Source organism: Myxocyprinus asiaticus, chromosome 6, assembly GCF_019703515.2.
Source record: "Myxocyprinus asiaticus isolate MX2 ecotype Aquarium Trade chromosome 6, UBuf_Myxa_2, whole genome shotgun sequence".
In the NCBI taxonomy this organism is placed as follows: domain Eukaryota; kingdom Metazoa; phylum Chordata; class Actinopteri; order Cypriniformes; family Catostomidae; genus Myxocyprinus; species Myxocyprinus asiaticus.
The window spans coordinates 16,947,548-16,968,676 of NC_059349.1; positions in this window are offsets into that span (position 1 = coordinate 16,947,548).

Below are 21,129 nucleotides of genomic sequence, written 5' to 3' on the forward strand. Positions count from 1 at the left end.
ACAATTCTCAAAAAAATTTAATTATGTCCCGGTTTCAGCTGGTGGGCTCACTGATTGTTTTCTTCTTAAATTAAATATCCTCATTGTCCTTCTTGCTATTGTCTCTGGTATTGTTTGCAGAGAAAAGAAGCAACTTTGTTGCTTCGCACATTGATTTGACATGATACAAGATACTTTAATTTTAGTCTTTCAGCAAATCAGCTGAAATGTATCTGGTTACAATGGCAATGACCAGTGGTGTAGTCAGGAAAAGAGATGCTCTGAACCGGGGAGAGCTTGCTCTTTTCCCAGTTGACCCGAAGCCCTAGACGACTGAGGTGCCTCAGCACCACATCCTTGTGTGCACACAGCAACTCTTGAGAGTGCGCTAGAATCAGCCAGTCGTTGAGGTAGTTGAGTATGTGGACGCTCACGTCCCTTAACGGGGCAAGAGCTGCCTCTGCGACCTTCGTGAAGACGCAAGAGTACAGGGACAGGCCGAAGGGGAGGACCTTGTACTGATACGCCCAGCCGTCGAAAGCAAACCGTAGGAAGGGTCTGTGATGAGGTAAAACCGAGACGTGAAAGTACGCATCCTTCAGGTCTACCGCTGCGAACCAGTCTTGATGCCGGATGCACGCCAACTTGAGGAGCCTTGCTTCGTCTCGAACTCGTGGCTGCGCTGAGGGGGCCCTTGAAGCACTTACCTTGCTCCATGTACTTACCTTGCTCCATGTCGGGGTGGTCGGCGATGGGGGAGGAGGGACTTTTTGCCAGTCCTCATAACTCGTCACAACCACGTGGGTGTGAGTGTGGTGTGGTCGGGCACGCGAAGTCGGGGGGCCCATGTTCGCAACGTCCAAGTCACAGGTGCTCAGTGTCTAGTCGGTGTGATAACGGTGGTTGTAAACACTGACCTTGTGACCCAAGGAGTGAGGAAACCGCTCTTTTTTTGAAAATGTGGGTACAGCAGCCCATTCGGGGTGCGGCGAACACAAAACAAAAGGAAACACAAGATTTACCTCCCGGTCCTCCACCGGGGGACGGAGTGGTCTGGAAATCAGCTCCATGGTAGCTCTCTCCCTGGGTCGTCCGTCTCAGGGGCACTTAGGAGCCTTCCGGGTACTTGCGCCTGGTCGTAAGGGGGGGGGGGGCGTCGGCTTCCTGTGGGGGGCTCTACGCAAGGGCTGAGAACTGGGCTCGGGCTGTGGTGGAGCCCCCTGGGCTTTCGCTGCCGCAGGGGGACACCCTCGGCGAGCAGACGGGGTACAGGATCTTGAGCCGCGCCGGGGCAAGGTGTGCTGTATCACCTCAGTCTGCTTCTTCAACGCCGAGAACTGCTGGGCAAAGTCCTCGACAGTGTCATCGAATAGGCCGATCTGGGAGATGGGAGCGTTGAGAAAGCGAGCCTTGTTGGCGTCCCTCATCTCGACCAGATTCAGCCACAGGTAGACATCGCCTGCCCGAGTGCTTGCGCCGTAACCTTCGCCGAGCGCAGCTCCTGCATCACATCGGGATCAGGACTACCAATGTGCAGCTCTTTCAGTGCCTTGGCCTGGTGTACTTGCAGGAGGGCCATGGCATGCAGGGCAGAGGCGGCCTGCCTGTGGCACTGTAGGCTTTAGTAGCCAGAGACGACGTAGTCCTACAGGCCCTGGAGGGGAGCGCCGGACGATCCCGCCAGGTGGCGGCGCTTTGCAGGCAGAGATGCACCACAACCGCCTTATCCACCTGAGGGATCTCCGCGTACCTGTGGGCCGCCCTGCCATCGAGGGTAGTGAGAGCGGACGAACTGGGAAGTCGGGTTCGGGCAGAAAAAGGTGCCCTCCATGACCTCGTCAGCTCGTCGTGCACTTCCGGGAAGAAAAGTGAGTGGAACCAATCATCTAGCCACGAGGGCTCAGGAGAGGGTGGAGGGTTCCAGTCCAACCCGACACTCGCGGCGGCCTGGGCAAGCATGGCGGTCAGCTCTGCGTCGGACTCAGACTGGGCGGGCACACCCGAAGGTGGCAGCCCAGTCAAGTCCTCGGCATCCTCAGATCGAGGACTCATCCTACTCACAAACTCCGAAGGCGACGTTAAGCTGGCCGTGACGCGACTTGACGGGGGTAAATGAGCGTGCTGGGGAATGGGAGGTCCGCAGGGATCTACCCGGCGAGGCCACGCACATTGGAGTCCCAAAATCACCTCCAGCACCAGCTGGGCCGGCCTCATACCCGTAGGTAGAAAGCCCTCCGAGGAAGGAAAGCCACGACCACAACGTTGCCATGGTCATGTTCTCGTAATGAGAACACGAACCATCCACAAATGCAGCCTTAGTGTGATTGTGGCCCAGACACGTGAGGCAGCACCTGTGGCCATAGGAGGCGGAGAGATAACGACCGCATCCAGGAATTACACAAAGACGGAACGGTATCTTTAAAAAGACACATCTTTAAAAAGACGTTCACGTCAATGTGCTGCTCTAATAGAGGAAAATATACTCTTTGCAGAGATTTATACTCTTTTAGTAGCGCTGTCGAAGCACCCAGGGTCGTAGTCTGCACTAAGCGTGTAGAAGGAGAGAAAGCCGCTGGAATGCGCTGTATATCCAACAGCATACGCTTCTATCTGAGGTGAATGGACCGGCAGTGGAATTCAGCTCGCTGACACACAACCGCTCGGCTCCGAAGAAAAAATCTGAATGAGTGGTTGTGAGCCAGCTCCTTTTATACCCGTATGTCCGGGCGAGTGGCATGCAAATTCTTTTCTCTCCCTTTCTCTCTTCTTCCTGGTCATTGTATTAAAGTGTTCTTCATTTTAAGTTTAGTAGGGGACGTTCACACTGAATGTGTTTTTGAGTCCGTCCACACTGTTTTTCTATGAAAAGCAGCATCTTGCACAGGAACGGCTGTAAATATGGGTCATTCCTACAATTCTGTGTCATTTAAGTCCCCTTTACAAATGTGTGTGTGGTATTTATATTGTTTAATTTCACCCGATTACAATTTTGATAGGCTTGTTAAAAAGAATAAAGACTTCTTATATGTTGCACAATTCTTTGGGCTTAAAAGTTACATTTTAAATAACTGAAATCTTTTTCTATTGCACTTCCTTATGTCCCAAAACTGCACATCAAACATCTTTGACAAAAATAAATGCTAAATCATTGGATTTCTATTTTTTCCGCCCACATACAGTTATGAGTTTAGTATTACATTCTCTCACTAACATGTATTAATTTGTGGTAAATGTGTAATTTTAACACTGATAGTGAAGGTGGTCACACTTTATGTTAGGTGGCCTTAACTACTATGAACTAACATTAAAAACATACAAGACTATATATTTACTGTGTAACTACATGCTGTTCTGCAAAATATTCACATCTGCTGCTACTGAGTTTGAGGTACAGGTAGGTTTAGGAGTAAGGGTAGGGTTAGGGTTAGGATTAGGGGTTAGAGTTAGAGTTAGGTTTTGAGGTAAGGGTTGGATTAAAGTTAACAGTGTAACTACAAATGTAATTAAATGCAGGTACTTTAAATGTAATTACAATGCAACAACATGTATCTACATAATAAGTACATTATATCAAATGGTTAAGAACATAGTAGTTAAGGCCACCTAATATAAAGTGGGTCCATGGAGGTTTTCTGTGTGTCCCTTGATTTATTGCGCACCCTGTTATTTCATGATACCATGACCTTTCATTGAAGATATATGTTAGGAAATGACATCACACACACTGGAGGTGGATATAAGCCATTCTGCAAAATTACTTTGAGTTATTTGAAGTTTATAACTTTATTGTTTTATTTATGTTTTCCTTTATTTTTATTTTGTTTGCCATATGTGTTCAAGCATAACATGTCCACCCTATTATGGGAAGATATATGGGAAATTATTATTATTTAAAAATTTCAATATACAGTATTTATGTTAACAGAAATAAAATCATGTGGTGGCTAATTTATCCACTGAATGTCCACCCTGTTTTTGCCCACCCTGATGCTGCCTATTTAACTGGATGGACATCTGAATTTTTTGTAATTTAGCTTGACCAGTTTAGCTTGACTAATACAATCTTTAATATGTCACTGTAATGATGAAACTAAAGAAACTTGTAAAAGTATGTTTTATTTTTCAAAAGTCTGGTCCAAGCTGGTCCTTTGCTGGTCGACCAGCTACCATGTTCCAAAAACGAGCTTGACCACCTTGAGCTGGTATGGCAAGCTGGAAGCTGGTCTAAGCTGGTCTACCAGCTTGGACCAGCTAATGACCAGCTTGGACCAGCTAAAGACCAGCTTGGACTAGCTCATGACCAGCTTGGACCAGCTAGAAACCAGCTACCATGTTCCAAAACACAGCTACCAACTAAATCTGGATTTTCCATTAGGGAAACACTTAAATGTTGAGATGCTGGGGTTGTATGTTGAATTTTAGGTTCCAGTGTTGTGAATCTTGTGTTAAAATGTGTACCTGACATGACAAGTCTACTCATAATTACACATGCAATATGAAATTATATTGATAGAATAGGCTACATAGAATTTTTACATTTTAAAAAAGCTAAAATGTGCTTAAATCTCGAAAAACAAAATATAAAATACATTTTAAATTTTCACAAACTATATATACAGTTAAGTGCAGAATTTTGCATGTCCCTTTTGTTTTATAAGTTTTCACACCCCTTTCAGAATTTATACAAATACAAGAAATAAAAGATCATATTTTTTTTTATGTAGTCCTGCCCTTCAGAAGCTACATAACACAAAATATACTCTAATTTACACAAATCATCCTGTTCAAAAGTTTGCATCCACTTTGTTCTTGGTTCTTGTGCTGCCTTCTTTGAGCATCATTAAAGGTTTACATCTTTTGTAATAGTTGTGTATGAGTTCCTCAATTGTCCTAAGTGTTTAAAGCTGGATGTCAATATCATATAGCCACTGTTGGGAAGAACTGAAATCTGCGGAAGATGTGGGGAAACCAAATAATGTATAGTTGTAAAAGAGCTTTGTGAAATTTACTTTGGTTGATATTTAAAAATGTCATAAAGATTGCAGACCAACACGACTGCCGCACAAGCAAATATCAAATATTTTTATCTTCAACGGCAGGTATTGCGAGACGCATACCGAAGCATCAGGGTTTTAGGTCCACGAGCAGCACGCAGAACTGCCCCGCATTGTGCCGTGTTCCGCAAATTAACTAGAAAATACTGTCATGTCCGTGTTAAATGGCCTTAATATTAGCAGTGGGCTTTTCCAGTGTTTTTTGGATGTAGCATTTGCAGTCAAATCGTGAGATATAACTTCTCGGAGAGTGCGAATTACTACTGTGTTGACTCATATGGTATGTATTTTCCCAAACCATTTGACAGATAGAGACTCAGTATAGAGTATTATTTCTTTATATAGGGATAATTTTAGGTAAAGCTTGAAAGGACAAATTTATATTGATGTAGAAATAAAAGCTAAATTAGTTTATTTAATTTTATGGCTCAGTGGGTAGCACTGACGCCTCACAGCATGAAGGTCACCGGTCGGATTCCCTACTCAACCTTGGCCTTTCTGTGTGGAGTTTGCATGTTCTCCCTGTGTTTGCTTGGTTTTCCTCTGGGTGCTCCGGTTTTCCCCACAGTCCAAAGACATGCAGATGAAGTGACTTGGAGACTCTAAAATTGCCCAGTGTGAGTGAGAGTGTGAATGTGTGTTAGCCCTGAGATGGACTCACCTGTCCAGGGTGTTTCCCTACCTTTGGCCTGAGACAGCTGGGATAGGCTCCAGCACTACCCACGACCATGTAAGTGGCTATAGAGAATGGATGCATGGATGGATTAATCGCATAATTTTTCATGGTTAATCGCGATTAATCACAGATTTTAAAAGTAGTGAAATTTGACTCTATATATAATTTTTTCATGTCAAAATGCATTTATTTGCTTTTTAGGAAAGAAAAGAAAACAAAATGTAACAACATAATGCTTTATTAAAATTTTCCAAACAAAGCCTTCCACAGTATAAAGATAGAAATGCACTAAATTAGCACCGATTCAAGTAACATTAAACCCAAAGTCTAAGTGGAAGGATGACTAATTAAAAGAGCTAGCCCCTCCATAGGCTGCATATTCATTGCAATGGGCATTAAATCATTTAAACTCTCATCCTCCACAATATCAGTCAGCCAACAGACTTTGGCTATCCACTTTGCTACAGCAATTGTAAAGTTGTGTTCATGATTCGCATCAGGGCGTCAATGCCAGAATCAAGATGCGCTTTGAACTCCACATGAAAAGCGCTGCAGACATTGTTTTTGTGATAGTTAAGACATGATGTGCTCTGTGGTAATTAAATTGCACATATCAGGGACTGCAATGTACTTGATTTCTGTCACAAGTCCCATCTGTGCTTGTTTTATACAACAAATAGCAAGAGTATTGCTACTTGTTAAGTAACTTGTCCATTCACATGGACGCTGTGTCCGAATATCCATACTTCTCTACTATATAGTATGCCAAAAACAGTATGCCAATAGAGTAGTATGTCTGAATCCACAGTATTCATGAAGCAGTAAGTGAGAAATACCCGGGTGATCTACTATTTCCGGCGAGATTTTGAAGTGCAGATCGACTGGACACTTAACGATCCCATAATCCCTCAGGAGCTGAGGCGACGTGGCGTTCAAAAGACAGGATTAAAAGGAACAACGGTGAATTGTGAGGCAGACACCTCTTCTCAACTGTAAGTGCTATATATACCAAGATAATTGTTCCTTGTGCTTGAATGTGCTTGTTTAACAAAACCAAAGCAGATAGTTTTCGTGGTTGTTGTTAGTACGTCATATATTCGGGTCATGAGATGATGACAATGTCCCCGGATGAAGTATGTCCGAAATCTATTCATAATACTCGCATGCATCCCTAAAAGAACATACTGTTTTGCTGGCAGATAAGTGCACCCTTTATCAAATACAGTACATACTGTGACAGTACGCGGTTTCGGACGCAGCAACTATCTCTGTTGCATGTGTGTTCTGAAGTGTGCGTCAGTGAAATAACTCCAGGCGGACACATCGACACATCATAATAGGTTCCGCACATGTCTGCCCAGTGTTTATGCTGCTTAATGGTTTACTAATGGTAAACACGTTAAACATAACAAATTAACTCGTTAAATTTTTTAAATGAATCTCATGTGTTAACACAGTAATTCTGACAGCTACAATATATACAGTATATATATATATATATATATATATATATATATATATATATATATATATATATATATATACATTTAAAAAGTGAAGGGTTAAGTGTAGGGTTAAGTTCCCTCCTTAGTATTTTGGAGGCAACTTTTGAACAGAAAAGCCCCACTCACATTTTCTTTAGAAAATGTAAAAATCTAGATATACAATTTACAGTTTTAATGAAATATGCTATTATTTGTTTTTACAGTAGTTTGAATCGATCTACTGTAGCTACTGTCTGATGTTAAATGCTAAAAATCTCAACAAACACTAAAGATAACCTGTGCAGTTTGGTAGATAAACTTTATCAGGTTTATCAGGTCACTGTGTTAATTTCTCTGTGTTTGTGCACATGCATGCATTTACTGTAAATGCTGATGAATAGGAATGTGTGGGCCCAGCCCATCACAGCTCATGGTTCTGGCCCAGAGGAGGAGGGAGAGGAGAGATTCCATCACGACTGGCCGAGGGCGTCTTGGGTCAGCGCTGCATGGCTGAAGCCTTTCCGTGCCTGGCACCTGCTGGAACGGACAGGGGTGGAAACCGTGCAGCACACGCCCCAAACAGCCTTGAGAGAAGCAGCTGGGACAGAATGTACGCTGAGCCTGAGCTCCCTCTATTTCATCTCAGTCTCTCCCCCATGTTCTTTTAGTTCACAATGCTTAAGAGCAGAGTTTGTTACAAATAATGAACTGTGTTTGTGTTTGATTTTTTTCTGAAATATTATCAAGATTGTGTGAGGAGTTTTAGCTTACACGTTCAAGGTGTGAGTAGAGATGTAGATCACCATGATGACTCATAAATTCTTGAGTGTTTTGACATTTTTATGAATGCTTCTCTATATTAGATCAAGTCATGTTTAATGGCCACAGTAATTCATGAAACATACTGATAAGTGGGGAGAGCAATATGAAATATATTAAACTGACTTTTTATTAATGTTAAAAATGCTTTTCGTTTAGGCTCTGCAGATTTCATTATAAAGTTCATTATAAAACATATAGTTCTGGTTCTGGATGCTGATTGGTCAATACAGTGTTTCAGCTGTGTTAAAAGTCACAATATATATTTTGACACAAAACACCTAAGCACCGTATCACTACACAGCACCCACAGTGAATTGTTCAGTTAAGTGATTATATCTTTCAGCAGAAGGATGGCACTTTATGAATGTGCTTAGTAAAATAATGTTTTAATGGAAATTTGTGTTCTTAAAGGGATAGTTCACTTCAAATTAAAATTATCTCGTCATTTACTCACCCTTATGTGTACGACTTTCTTTCTTCTGCTGAACACAAACAAAGATTTTTAGAAGAAATATATTTTAGCTCTGTAGGTCCTCACAATGCAAGTGAATGGTGACCAACATTTTTAAGCTCCAAAAAGCATATAAAGGCAGCAGAAAGGAATCCATAAAACCCCAGTGGTTAAATCCAAATCTTCAAAATGTGATATGATAGGTGTGGCTGAGAAACAGGTCAACATTTAAGTCCTTTTTTACTATAAATTCTCCTCCCTGCCCAGATGGTGATATGCACAAAGAATGCGAATCATCAAAACAAAAGAAGAAAGAGAAAGTGGAGACTGATAGTAAACAAAGGACTTAAATATTGATCTGTTTCTCACCCACACCTATCATATTGCTTCTGAAGATATGGATTAAACCACTGGAGTCATATGGATTACTTTTATGCGGACTTTATGTGCTTTTTGGAGCTTCAAAGTGTTGGTACCCATTCACTTGCATTGTATGGACATACAGATCTGAGATATTCTTCTAAAAATCTTTGTTTGTGTCCAGCAGAAATATTTACACATATGGGATGGCATGAGGGTGAGTAAATGATTAAAAATTTGGGTGAAGTATCCCTTTTACATTTATATTATGTAGGAACTATTTTTAAACAAATAAGGCACTCAGGGTTGTGTTATATTGTGAATATAGTCACAGCTGAATGGGTCGCAGGCACTCTGTTGTGTACTGTGCCTAACAACGCTTTTTCACAATACCTTTTCACAGCCTCTCATACCTTATAACTTCTTACTTATACTAATTATGCAGTTTTAGGAATTGAATTATTGCTGCTCACAAATTGTAAACTTGTTTGTGTGGGACCATCATAAAATTTAGCAGACAAGTGGAACAAAAGTATGTTTACACATTTTCAGCATCACGTGCTGTGCACCTTCATGATCACCTGATGTCAGATTATATGGTGCATCATAAAGGCTTTTAGCAGCATAAAATTAGAATTCATAGCCTAAATGGTTAAACTTTAGACACTTATTCTAAGGGTCTTTCTAAGTCTTTTTACACAAGTAAAAAAAAAAAAAAGCACATTTATTGTGTGGTGTTCAGCAGCAATCAGAGGGGTTAATAGTGTACAGTGGATGAGCAGTGAGTGATGTGCTACAGGTTTAATGGCTCTGCCTACAGTGTCTTGTCAGAGGGGCTTTAGGAAATGCAGGGCAGTCTGTGGTTAGTGGTCTTTTTTTGACACAGTCTAATCCTCTGCCTTATCCAACTTGTGTTTCACATCATGAAACATGAAACAAATGACCTTTTCTACCCTATTTGTGACATTCCTGAGCCTCATAAACTGAAATCCAGGTTAATCACCACCAAAATGTTTGATCAGTGCCATGGATCATACATTATGTATAATACAATGTATAAACAGAAGTGCCGTTTTGTAGGATTAGACAAAAGGTCCAAATGTGATGTAAATCACAAATGATGTCAATGAGATTAAATAGAGCAAATGGAAACTTTTGCTTTAGTCTCCTGTTTCTCTCCTAAGAAAAAGACTCCAGCGATTTCATATGTATCTTGATCTCATATGTATCTCATAATGTTATGACGTGCATTCATTTTTTCATCATATTTTTGAACAAAGATTTCTCATCAATTTCTTTCAAGAACAAATTATGTGAGATATGCTATTCTCATTTTATAGCTATGCACTCTTTTTGTATGTAAATTTGTGTCATTTGTGTCTATTATTTTCTCTAAAGGAATTTTAGGAGAAACATCTGAGTCTCCTGTTTCCTGTAGGTAGTTAAAGGTGCATTCAGTAATTTTGGGCTAATTTAAGGTTTCCACATTAATAAATGAATTGTGTTTTTGTGAAGAGTGATCTGAATGGTGTACACTCACATGAGATGAAAACTGTACTCATAATAGTTTTCAATAAAAACTGTGTTTTGCCATGTTGAAATGACTTGACCCGTGGTGTTTCACTTAACGTCGAAGAAGAGAATCCTTGCGCTAATTGGATGCCACCTATGTAGATACACGTGGCTATACTTAGCGAAGTGTTGTTGTTTGGTGTTGCAATGAGCGAATTCTTTTTTTATTATTATCTCTGTCTTGTTGTATTGTTTGTGCACTGGAAGCTTCTGACACCAAGACAAATTCCTTGTATGTGTAAGTATACTTGGCAAAAAAAGCTGATTCTGAAAAGAACACAATGGAACGTATTTATTATCGTGCTTTAGAAGCAGAGACAACGGGAGATTCAGTAGCTGTACTGCCAAACAAGCGAAAAAGGTCTGAAACAAGAAGACCCGGCAAAAGCAAAAAACAAGAGTAAACATTGGAACGGCATACACAAGGTGGAAAGATTTGATGACAGAGAAAAGTGATGCCAATGTTGCTTCTTTTTTGTTGGACAGGTAAGGAATTATTAATTGTTTAGACCACTCTCTAAAGTAGTATCAGTTGAATTTACAGAAAGCTCATACAAGTTTCACTCAAACTTTTTAAAATGACGTGTAGTCAAGGTATGTTAGTAATGGACAGTTTTCAGCGGTGCTTTCTAACGCAACTGGAAAGCAACGTGTAATTTTCTTTTCTTTGTTATCATAGCTATAGTAAGGGGGGCCCATCTACCTCCATCTTTATGAAACGGCATACGTCTTCATTCATTTAGTGCAAAGTAGCTTGGCACAGCGATTGTTGTGGATTTTGTGTAAACCATGACTTTGGTTGCTTGGAAACAACACAAGTTCGCCAAATACAGTTTTCAAGGACATGCTAAATTTGATCATCAAAAATGATTCTAATCTTTCCTTTACCATGACATTCTGTATCACTAGATAACTGAGGTTTATTTCACGCTAAGCAGTTCTCTAATAAAGGTAATAACTGTCTGTAGAAATAATGTGAAAGATTATTGATATGAGGGACAATAATAATCTGTCTTTAACTGTAGAAGTCTGTTCGCTTGAATTCTGTTGAGTTTGTTTTTAGGGAAAGCAATTATATTATAGGAGTAACAAATAATAGTGTTAGGTTCGAGTCCACCTTAGTCGAGTCCGAGTCAAGTGTGAGTCTTTAAACAATCGAGTCCGAGTCGAGTCCGAGTCCAAAAGAGGCCGAGTCCAGGTCAAGTCCGAGTCCGAATGAATCTGTTCATGAATCTGAATTTAAATTGTTTCCATAGACTCAACATCAATATTTTAAGCTTATTTTAACTTTCACAACTAAAAAAAACAATTGTCAGTATAAATGTAACAAAAAGAAAAAAGGAGGGAAGAAAAAAAAGGAGAGAAAATGAAAAAAAAAAACAAAGAAATGTTTAGGGGGGCCAGAGGGGGGGGGGCAAGCTTGTGTTGTTATAACTCCATATGATTTTCTTTCTTTTTCTTAACACAAAGGGAGAGATTGTAAAAAAAAAAAAAAAATTGTGCTCAGTGATGTCACACAATTCCAGTTTATGGTGACCACTTCTTCAAGCTTCAAAAGGACACAAAAGTATAATTCAGAAGTCGAACATATTATTGTATGCGACTCATGTCTTGTTCTGAAGGAATACGATAAGGCTTGGTGAGAAACAAACTGAATCTGATGTATTATTAAGTGAAACTCTTCACTGAACCGTTGATCTCCTGTGCGCGTTCATGAGCTAGACGGCACGTGAGCTTTAGAGCTACTGGCACGAGAGCAAACCCTTCAATATGGTGTGTTGCTTTCTCAATGATTAATGACTGTTTGTGTAATAATTGTTCATGAGTTCCTGCTTTGTCCTGTGCTGTGAAGCTGCCCACATTTCTTAAGAAAAATACTGTACATTCTTTGGTTTCCCAGCATCTTCTGCTATTTGGTGTGAAAACTTATAGGCCTAAAACAAAAAGGGTATGTAAACTTCTGCAATGTATTGTTTGTGAAAATGTCTATTTTATTTTATATTTTGTTTTTCACTATTTAACCACATTTTAGCATTTTTAATTTACAAATTCCATGTAGCCTATTCTATCAATATAATTTCATATTGCATGTGTAATTATGAGTAGACTTGTCATTATTTTTTGTGTAAAAAAATTCATTTCGACTTGTCTCTCCTTTTCTTAAAAAAAAGCAAAAATCTGTGTTACAGTGAGGCACTTACAATGGAAGTGAATGGGGAAAATGAAAGTGAATGTGGCCCAAATTTTGGAGGGTTTAAACAAAGAAATGTGACACTTATAATTTTATAAAAGCACATACACTCATTTTTCTTTTAAAACTCATGTATTTTTTGAGCTGTATAGTTGTTTAAATTGTCATTTGTACAGTGGTTATAGGGTTTTAGGGTTTGTTGACATTACATTGTCATGGCAAGGAAGTTGTAAAATTGTCTATAACTTTACACAGATGCGGTTAGTAAGTGATTTTATCACTAAAATCATGTTAACACACATATCCTTTATGTCTTGTGGCTATACTTTTGAAAAAGTGAGTATTTTAATGTTCACAAATTGTCCCCATTCACTTCCATTTTAAGTGCCTCACTGTAACCCAGATTTTTGCTCTTTTTAAAGGAGGGACGAGTTGAAATTCATTTTTATGGTAATCAATATTATGCCACAAATGCTGTTGATTGATCTTAACTTGTATTGAACCCGGAATATTCCTTTAAGTGCTTGTACTATGTAAAAAGTGCAGTTTAGCTGTCCGAATGTGACACTTGTCTGATTTATCTCTGTGCTCGTGGGGAAAATGAACATTCAGAAAACACCCCTCTTACATTTTCACGTGTTGAGACATGGATCGGCTTCTTTCAGCTCATTGTTGAAAACGCATTTTTGCATTATTTGGGGCATTTGCGCTGACTGACAGGAGGACTCGGAAACTCGGTATTAAAATTATCTCAGAGTTTCCCAGTCGTAATTACGACTTAAGGGGTCGTTCATGTGCAACTTCCGAGTGGGAAACTCATATTTACGATAATTCCGATAGCGCGTGAAGGCAGCCACTGTTGTATCGGTACTTAAAGTACACGAAGAAGAGCAATGCTAATGCTAGCTAGAGAACTACTGAATGCCACTTTAAATTAAACAGAAATGAGAATAACCAATGAAAGAGCATTAAAAGTTTTCTTTTGGTAGACTTCAAGGAATACAAGAAAGTTATAAAGGAAATAAAAAAAATACAAAAAAACAAGGCAAAAAAATAAAATAAATAAATAAATAAATACAAATTCTAATGGATTAATGGACAAAAATGTATTTTTAACAGTTGACAAGATATCAAAATTGGGGACAAGATTCCCAGAAACTCCAAGAGCATGTCTTGTGATGCCACAACAGACAACATTGTAAGATTCTTCACACATCATTGTTTTTAATGAAAGTTTAAAAACAATACCACCACCAACAGACATGATGAAAAAATATAATTATTATTTTACATTCTAAAAACAAACAATATTGCTAAGACTGAATAAATCAATATTTTATACATTAGTAAAAGTATGGTAGCTTTGGTGATACTGTGCGGACCTATCCAGCACCTCATGAAAGCATGATGTGAAAGATCAGGTGTCAGGTCAGTTTCCAAGGACTCAGTGAGGTTTCTGTTTTAAGTTTAAATAAAAGGTTTCTCCTGTAAATTTAATAACAGTGTTACCTGATTGTACCAGCATAATTCTGGTACAAAAACTGCTCTAAATGCTTATAAAACAAGTCATTACTTACCACTGATGTCCACAAGAACTTCTCCCATTTAGTCACCAAACATAAAACATGAAGATTCAGGTTTGAAACTCTTATTTTGTTATTACTTACAAAATCACAAAATAGGTAGTTAATTATACATAATTATTTGCCCAACCTTTTCAGCTTTTTCAGTGTTCTTCAGGATAACAAAAACGTTCTATCTGTTCCCTCACAATTTCTCTCTTTTTACATTTTTGTTAAATACCATTGGAACATCACTGGAGCGTGACTTCCACCATTTTTATAACAGCAACAAAATTATTTTATAACAGCAACTTTAGACTTTGTGTCACCTGTCCTGCTCGACCCGCTCCAAGCAAGATTCGAACCGACGTCTCTGGCATGGGAGGCAGGCGCGCTAACAAGGAGGCTTAAGGATACAGCCCCTAGTGTCAGTCGCTAGTGTGCCTTTTGAAGCCAGTGGAGTGAGGTTTACACACTGCACAACTACCTACCAGCTGGCTACCATTACACTCACCCCCACCTGGGTCACAGCACCACTGTAACCGGTCCTGCTTGACCCGCTCCGAGTGGGATTTGATCTGGCGTCTCCGGCATGAGAGACGGGCATGCTAACGAGGAGGCTAAAGGCTACAGCCCCTAGCATCAGTTGCTAGTGCGCCTCTTGAGGCTAGGGGAGTGAGGCTTATACATACCGCACAGCTACCTACCAGCTGGCTACCGTTACACTTGCAAATGTGAATACTTGTTAAATGAGTTATTGTCTTTTGTTATGTGAAGGAAAGAACCAAATGTGTGTTCAAGTCTACTCAAAAATAAACATTCTGTCATCATTTACTCAACCTCAAGTCAAAGTAATTTTTTGTGCTCTTTTCCAGTCAATGAAAGTGAATAGTGATCATGGTTGTCAAGGCAAGATTTTCAGTCAATGACAACTTAATGTTCAGTCAATTCCTCACTCAAAGCTACCATATTTCTTCTGAAGACTTGGAATATAGTACATGAATCTTTAATGGAATACATATATGATGCTTTTAAGGTGCTTTTTTGTCCTTTTTGGAGCTGACAAAAAGGACCCCGTCCACTTTCATGGTATGGAATGGAGCAACATTCTGACTAACACCTACATATTATTTCTACAGAAGAAAGATAGTCATATGGGTTTGTAATGGCATGAGGGTGAGTAAATGATGACAGAATTTATATATTTTTTTGGTGAAGTATCCCTTTAAAGTCTATAATCAAAAAAATAAAATAGTAGGTGGTGATGCATATATTCTGTAAGTGTAAAGAAGAAAAAAGTTCCTCCATTCCTCTCTCTGCCATCTTTAAGAAAGTAAACTTTTATTTGCAAGAATGAAATATCTTCTGGTGCCTTCATCCATGACTTATATAGCTTAAAAGTGTTAAGGGCTCACCACAAAACCAGCAGTTTCAAACAAAACCACTTACTCAAAAAGAAGAGACCTGAATCATGCCTTTCACTAAGCATTCTCGGCCATACATCATCTCCTAATTCTCTCGTCAGTGTTAAGGTTAGGCAGACAAGATTTTGGCAGGTAGAACTCACTGCACTGCTTACAATTATTTGTTTTCCCCCTCTCTGCTCTATCCAAGCATTTCTAATGAAGTTGTCATTTTCTCCCGTGCAGACACAGCCAGCGTTCCCTTGCTCTGCTGAGGAAAGGGTGGGAGTAGAGTGAGAAAAAAAAGTCAGAAAAAAAAACATTAACTCTAGTTCCAAGGCATTCTACAATGCATTAGGTCATGAGAATTTATTCATATGCTGCTGGAATGATGAAATAAGTCACCAAAAGGGCCAGGGTTGAGCTCTACCATTGGTCACTCAAAGGTCATCTCCATCTATGGAGAGACGAATGATAAATAACTTGGGCAAAACACAATTATTAAGTTTCTTCCTCACTTGTAACAGTAGAGCAAATTAGCAATCTTCAAAGACATCCCAGTTTTCAGAATGACTCTGCTCAGCTTCTGGGAATTCTGGCTGACAAAAGTGCACGGCACTTGAGGAATGGCTGTATCCAGTCGCTCGAGTTATTTTTGTTTGTCGAAATTTAGAAGTGGGCCTCTTACCCTGGAGGCATCTCGTGTTTTCCATGTAGCTCAGCGACTTGGCAAGGACTCGATCCTTGGTTTCCCATTCTGTCCCCCCAGTCCTTTCCCTCTTCTCTCTCTCTCTTTCTCTCTCTCAGTCACTCTCCTCAACACAAGTATCCCCCCACCTCCCCCTGCAGGAAAGAGAGCGCAGCCTGCCATGGAGACAGGCTGACTGCGCAGGCGGCCCGGCAGATGCACCGCAGATAAGTTTGTGTTCGTAAGCTAGGCCATGACCCTCAGTGGCAGGACACTGACCAGATCCTGTCAGCTAAAGGGCAGAAGGGAGCCCAGCATGGCCGATAGCCTCCCCCATCATGGCAGCCGCATCCTCCGGCCGCCCCTCCTGCCACCCAGCCTATCACAGCCCCATGGGGAGGAGGGAAGCCCTTTGGAGCCAGCGCTTTCCTCTACAGCAGCACAGCAAGGCTCCCTATCACCTCCTCCGACCCTGTAATCTCTCTCAGGCTCAGCAGACACACAATGATGGGCCGCATCATTTCCCCCCTCCCTGCCGGACTAATGGATGGAGACGTGTGACAGCAATGCCAGAGCATTTTCGAAAACACTCCACATCAGCTGTTTCTCGTGGCTACAGCTGCTACTAGAGTAACCAGGGGAAGGTTTTGCTTTTATAAGTGGTCAGTTGTTAAAAACTAATTAACAATTCTAACAGATATGTCTGGAAAGAGAAGAGCAGACTTGTATCATTAAATGTGCAAGTTAAAAAAATTCTTAAAAGTTCTAAAAGTCTAACCCCTTACCAAAACCCCAAACTTAACAATAATTTTAATAGACAAATAACTTTTGTGTAACACGGAAGAAAGAAGGTATTTAGAGCCAAGCAAGGGAAGCACATTAAAGGTTATTAACAAACTTGCAATACTTGATGCCTGTATTGTTTCAATATTAAATTCTGTTTGTTGATTGGTTGGTCTTTATTGGAATAAATGTCGTTCCTTTTCATACGAGCCAAAATATATCATGTCTTGTGATTTCGCCATCTTGTTCGAATTATTGGAAGTTGTCATGACTGCAAGTCAGCTGCCTTAGCTTTCGGTTGCAGCCTGCGTTGGGTCTTTGGATCCTCTTTCTGGGCTACTGAGATACCAAGTACAGTCGCGCCATCCCAGATTGATGTGACAGGCTTTCCCTATGATTTCCTGACTCTGTCTATGAGCTGAGATCAGTTGGGACACAGGACAAGATGAAAGCACTGGCACAACTTGAAATGCCAACAGGAAGTATTGAAAACATGGCTTTGAAGTGACTGGGTTTTCAGCAGTTACATCTGCTTGATAGAGTTTAAGGCACTGTGGCCTGATTAGCCACAATGCAATGACTGGACTGTATCATGCCTTGCCTTTCAAATAGGATTTAACTCAAAAGGGAGTTCATCTTGAAGCTAAAAAAGTGTGTTCTAAAACAACAGTGGAACCAAAATAGTAGTTTGATGAGAAGTGGCTAAATTTCATTTTATTTTTTGACCACCTGGAACAAAATCCTATTCAGCAAGTGATAAGTAAGCAGGAAGCTTTCTGGGTCTACTAAAAGTTTAATACTTAATGTTATTTTAGAGAGCTGAAATCTTTTCAGAGGAAGATTATTGACTTGTCCCTAATGTTTGCACAGTAATTCGATGAACATGGGATTAACAAGATGATTCAATTAAATGAGAGAATTTGTAAAGCCCTGTACACAAGCTGTGCACTTAGTACAGGGATTTTGGTATTGTTTTTAAAGAGATCTCACAAGGTCCCAGTGCAAATCCAGTGCTATTTCTTAATCAACATAGAAAGACGAAGTCTAATCTTTGCAGGGACGCATAACATTACAGAAATTAAGTATATTAAGTTGGAATAGGAGAAAATATTTTAACAAAGAAAAAAATATACACATCAGCTTTAAAACACAGGCTGTTTAATACTGTTATACTAAGACATACTTTAGATTACGTTAATTGGGAAGCCATTGAGGGAGCATGTACAAAAATGTTGTCCAATAACAATATAATAGATGCATGACAGCTGCTTACCTTACTAGTAACAATACTTTCAGCATCTAAAATCCACACTTACTGTTGTCCTCAGGAGATGGGAGGGTCTCAGAGCCAAGCTGCATCTGGACTCTCTCCACCATCACAGGCTATAAGCCACATTTTTTACTTTCTCCTTTCCTCTGTGCTAATTATTTAACCATGAAAACTAGTGAATGTGATATGTTTAGATATAGATAATAGGTCTATATGTGAGAAGAGAAAGATAATATGTAAGATAATATGTTGGACCCCCTTCTCATGGTTGAGCTCTACCATTGGTCACTCAAAGGTCATCTCCATCTGTGGAGAGACGAATGATAAATAACTTGGGCAAAACACAATTAGTAAGTTTCTTCCACACTTATAACAGTAGAGCAAATTAGCAATCTTCAAAGACATCCCAGTTTCCAGAATGACTCTGCTCAGCTTCTGGGAATTCTGGCTGACAAAAGTTCACGGCACTTGAGGAATGGCTGTATCCAGTCGCTCGAGTTATTTTTGTTTGTCGAAATTTAGAAGTGGGCCTCTGTAAACCAGCGTTGCTTCTGCAACATTTTACCAGCATCTGACAAATGACACAGAGCCCAAAAGTGTCCATTAGAGTAAATCTGCTATTGTTTCACATCATCAACACATTCACTTATCCTGTGTTACCTTCCCGAAACATACAGTGAAAATGTATCCGCAATGAGGTGTGTAAACCAAACTAGTCATTTGGCATGAGGCAAGAACTAGTCAAGTCCCAAAGGAAGAATATTTACATTTAATATTTACAATTAAATAATTAGTAAATTAGAATGTAACCTAATGTATAGATATAATTTCTAATCTATATGTATTAGACTACAACATGACGTTATTGTTGTGGTCTCATTAGATAGGAAGATCCTTTCTGCACTTGTAACAATTCAAAAGCAGCACATTAGCTAAATAATGTAAGTATTTCTTTATTTCTTTTTACACTTTTAATTGTATTAAAAGTGAAGATATTGTAGGATATCAGGGGGTGGGATGCATGGGAATATGTTGCGGGCTGGCCTTAAACCCACATCTTCCTCATGGGCCACTAACCACTGGGCCTCTTTTTGATAGAAGACTCTGAAACATTGAAAATGGACATTGAAATGCATCTATCTTCCACTCAAACTCTTTAGACAAGTTTGTAAGTTCTGTTCTCTGGTTTGTGCGCAGCTATGTTGTGTTTTCTGTTGTTAATATCGCTGGTGGTCCTGTAGAAGCTAAACAAAACGAGTCTCCCCATCTCCTGCTTGCTGCGTAACTACTGTTGCTATCTAAAGCTTGCGCACAGGAGATCTGTCAGTGAACATTTTACTAAATAATACATTTAATTTTGGTTTGTTTTGCAACAAACCTTATCGTATGCTTTCATAACAATCATGAGTCTCATGGAATAATTTATTAGACTCCTGAATTATACTTTTGTGTCCTTTTGAAGCTTGAAGAGGTGGTCACCATAAACTGCCATTGTATGACATCACTGAGAACAAAATGTTTTCAGAATTTCTCCCTTTGTGTTAAGAAAAAGAAAGAAAGTCATATGAGGTTAAAGTCTCATGTAGCCAGACCTTTGACTTAGGGTGCTTTCACACTTGGTTCGATTGCTTGGACCGAGTTTGTTTCCTCCCACTCCCACTGCCTGCACTGGTCTCTGTTCACATCATTTTATTTGAGTCCGAACTGCAGCCCGATTACATCATCAACATGAGTACAAGCGACAGCTGTTTACCACTGTAACTAGGTAACAACTCGAGAAGACGTCACCGCGTTAAATGAAGTATTAAAGTTTGTCTCTTTGGATTTACCACGAAAACTTGCCATGCACAGAACAACACTTGTGTTTGTCTCCCGCAGATGCATTAAATGTGCAATGATGTGATGAATATTAGCGTTTCTCTGCCGCAAGCACGCGGATGCGTTGCAAGAGATGTGAAGAATGTGATCTGCTCTCTGAAGGTGGTGTATTTGGACACAAGCAGGTATGAGAAATGCATTATACCATAATAATTGCGATCGCGAGCCTGCAAAGACGTGAATTATACGTCATCACAAGTGGTTCACTTCCGTGATTTGGTACGATTGCGTTCATATCAGCTGCGAACCGTACCAGAGTTCACATGAACCGTAACCCACACCACCTTTTCAAGCGGACTCAGGTCCCGCTTGTGCACCCGAGTTCGGAAAATAGTGTACACATTATCCAAATGAACCGAACTTTGACATCATTTGACCCTGGGTGTGCACAAAAAGTGCTAGTGTGAAAGCACCCTTAAACAGCGAAGGTCTGGGGTCTATCACAGCTAACGTTGGCCAAGAACTGCCCACTTAGGCAGGAAAAGCCATCTAACTGACATGTAAAGTGGCCAATCACGTCGGGTTTGTTATTACATGGTATTTAGGGGCGGGGTTATCGGAGACATCTCATACCATAATAAAAAATACCGGCATGAGAAAATAAATAATTTATATAATGGCGTGCGAGTCTCTGAGAGTCTCTGGGAGTGATTGTATGCACTATTTGTGCTTATTATTTTTTGATTTATGCTTATTACTTTGATTCATGCTTATTATTTTTGGATCCGTGACTGCAATACTTTTGACGGGATTTTGATCCCATACAATTGCACAGAAAACACGGGAAAATAGCGGAAAATTTGTAGAGAGTGTAAGTACAGCACAGAAATCCTCATCACATAGTATTTCACTGACATAACTAAGTTAACAAAGCAGAATATGCAGCTCTGCTCATAGAAATCAACTTTACTTTCTGATATGTGCCTCAAACCAAATGCTGAATAATTTTAAAAGAG